This window comes from Triticum dicoccoides, chromosome 3B (genome assembly GCF_002162155.2).
Source record: "Triticum dicoccoides isolate Atlit2015 ecotype Zavitan chromosome 3B, WEW_v2.0, whole genome shotgun sequence".
In the NCBI taxonomy this organism is placed as follows: Eukaryota; Viridiplantae; Streptophyta; class Magnoliopsida; order Poales; family Poaceae; genus Triticum; species Triticum dicoccoides.
This window is the reverse complement of record NC_041385.1, coordinates 699261713-699265211: the sequence shown is the minus strand read 5'-3', so window position 1 is coordinate 699265211 and position 3499 is coordinate 699261713.

Sequence of the window (3499 nt, the reverse complement as noted above, 5' to 3'; positions counted from 1 at the left end):
ATCTATGTGTGGACAAAACAAGTAATGCACGCACACCTTTTTTCCCCCTCCGATCCCTTTCACACGTGTGCGTGTGGGCGAAATAGATAACGCCCACACGCCCCGTACGTCAGGCCTCATACCTCGTGGCCCCGCACGCCCCGCATGACAGTCACCGCGCATCCCGCAGTTGCCATGGTACAGACCCTCGTCCATGTTCATTTAACTGTAGTTGCCATGTCGCAGAACTTCGGTTGCCATGTCAGACAACTATAGTTGCCATGTATGGTCTGATATACTGCAGTTGCCATGATTTCAAAATTTTAGGAGTTGTCACCCACTAAGGGCCTGTTCGGCAGCTCTCCAACTCTCATAAATCCTGAAATCTAGCTTCTATTTTGGATCGCCAGCTTCCGACGCGAGCGCTAGCACGGAGAAATTCGTTCGGTGTCTCAACTCCAGGTTTCGGTCGCCACACATGGGCTGCCAGCCATATTCACTGGAATTTGGCCTTGTTGGGTATTGAGGAGAGGCCTAAAGTGGGTCCAAGAAGGACGCTGGGGGAAAAGTCACATGAGGCCCGGCTCCTAGGGGCTGGAAAGTTGGCTAAAGGCCTAATTTGGACCGAGTGGAGGACATTTTTCAGCCCAGATCACTGGGAGACAGCGTTTCTCCCTTTTTTGTATGTTCCTTCAGTAACAGAGAGTAATTTTGGTCCAGTTTCCTATGCTTTCAAGCCTGCAAATTATGACTAATGCATCTTCAAATGTTTATTTTGACTGAAAATATAATGTTGGCAACTCATATTTTAAGGATCAACACAGTGCACGCATATTTCATTCAACAAAAGCGTAATATTCGCATAAGTTCTGCAAATCAAAAGTGGTACATATTCCTAAAGTAATGTTATGCATAGAACCAGGTTGACCAATAGATGCATACGTGAAATGCATATCGAAGTCACATATTGCCATCACATTTTGAGTTATTGCTCCTGTTCTTTCGATGTACCTCACTTGTGATGTCTTCAAACATGATGCGCAAGTTCTCTTCATTGCGAAGTCCATGCTTCCTGAACTTGTAACAACCTGGAATGTCCTGTAAATATACAACGATGATAGCATTTGTTAACAACAATTAAAGAGAAGAAAGATATGGTATGCACAACATGAAGATAAAAACTCACTATCTTTGCCTTCTTCCACCACTCTGCATCTTGTTTCACAGTGTTACGCTCTATGTCCCATCCCGCTCCTGTCTCCTTCAACTTAAGTTTCTTGAATATGCTGTATTCACCTCTCAGTTTGTCCATTTGTTCTTCAATTGGTCATTGATGTACTCCAGCCCTGTTATTAGTTTGAATTCCCTCCCCACCTCATCATATGCATTTGAGGTCAAGTGAGTATTTGGCCTATTTCCAGCTCTCACTTGCTTGACAAACAACTCGGTGACAATCCTTGTATTCTCAATGTTCCATTCAGCAACCATAATTCTATATAGAAGTTCATGTCACTGTGTGTGCTAAAAAAGATTGTATGCACTCATTTATAAATCTGTACAACGACTACTTCCTCTAAAAAGATTGTATACTCTCATATATAAATCTGAACCTCATCCATGTCATCTGAAATTATGAACATGAAAAAAAAAACAGTCTGGGAGACTACCTAAACTATGTCATCTGAACATATTTAAAACGATAGAGGGACTACCTCAACTATGTCATATAGAAATTGGTACAGGGTACATCCACAAATATGAACCAAAGGGACTCATCTGGCCATCCTAAAATCTGAACCAAATGGCCTCATCTGCACATCCTAAACTCTGAACCAAATGGTCTGACTGCATGTAACATGAACTGAATGGAGATGGGGAGGGGTTGTGCATACGCACAAGCTCACCTTGAGCTTCTAGAGCGGCGCCGGCGGGGCAGAGGAGCAAGGCCGACAACCTTAGGCGGTGCCGGCTGCTGACAGGTTGGGGTGGCGAGATAGAGGAAGGACTCGCAGTGTCGGGGAAGGGGCGGCTCGAGGAGGAGACCGTCGTCGGGGTGGCCGGACGAGTTGGCCGACGGCGGCCGGGTTGCCGGACGAGTTGGCCGGCGGCGGCGGGATGGCCTCGTCCGTAGCTGGCGGCTAGGGTTGACGAGCGGGTGAGGACGGAGGAGATTGGGGATCGGGCTAATAGGCTTTCTATCGAAGAGGTAAGCAACTTCGCGGTGGCAGGTTTGTGTAAATACCCCGAACTCCAGTTTTCTCAATTCCTGGGATCAGCAAAGCTGCGGCTCCGCGTTTTTGTGCATGGACAACGGGCAGATCCTAGAAGCCAGCTTCCTGGAGCCACACCGTTCGGGCCAGCTCCGCTCGCGGATTCGTTGAATCTGGGAGATGGGGAGCTGCCGAACAGGCCCTAATACTAGGCAGTTGTCATGTAGCATTACAAAAAGGCATGGCAAAAAATATGTTCGGGGTAAAAGAGAGAGTTGCCATGTGCTCACAAGCATGCTAGGGCAGTTGCCATGTAAAGAGAAAGAGTTGTCATCTGCTTACGTGCACGCTAAGGCAGTTGCCATGTACAATGCAAAAACACATGGCAACTCGGGTGAAAGAGAGTTGCCATCTGCTTACAAGCAAACCTAGGGCAGTTGCCATGTACCCTGCAGAAACACATGGCAACTGCCAGCTTTGGGTGTGGGCGAGGAGACGGACGTGTGGGCGAAGTGATAAACGCCCACACACCAGCCCCCTATGCGTGCGTGAAAACTGGTGTGTGGGCGAATTGCTAAACGCCCACACACCAGCCCTCCCGTGTGGTGAAAAAGGACGTGTGGGCGACCGGATGAATGCCCCCACACCAGCTTAGTCCTACGTGGCACATAAAAACTGGTAGAACGCGTCAAGATTCGTGCAGAATTGGTTGGACGAGGATCCATGCATGTGGGCGAGTTGTCAGACGCCCACACGTGTGGGCGTTAGTGTTTTCGTAAATTTATCCTTTTTCGAGGGGTGGAAGGTCAAATCTACCTTTTTTGAGAGCAAGGTCATATCTATCCTTGACGACGGAAAAAAGTTTTTTTTTTTTGAGAATTCCAAAAAAGGTTCGATTCCTTAACACGGCTAGTAGGGGCTAACGTCGGCCCAAAACCATGGGCCGGTGCAACTTTAAATAAGCAAAGACAAGTGTGGACCGGGGGGATGCCGTCAGAACGAGAAAGCAGGTCAAGGAAGGGAAAATAGGTCCAAAGCCCACGCGCGGCACCCTCCTCCAAAACCACGAGCTAAACGGCGGCGAGGGCACGAGCCAACGGCGACGAGAAAGCTACACAACCCGGCGGTTATACCACGCCCCACCCCCACCCCGCCCCGCCGTCCCGCATTCGCTCCCATCCCCGCGCCACCCGCCGCCGTCCCCCCGACCGAATCCGAGGGCCTCCTCGGCTTCTCGCCTCCTTTAATCCTCTCCCCACGCGAAACCGTGGGCGCTCTCGTCTCCCTCTGCTCCTCGCTCCTCCGCCCCG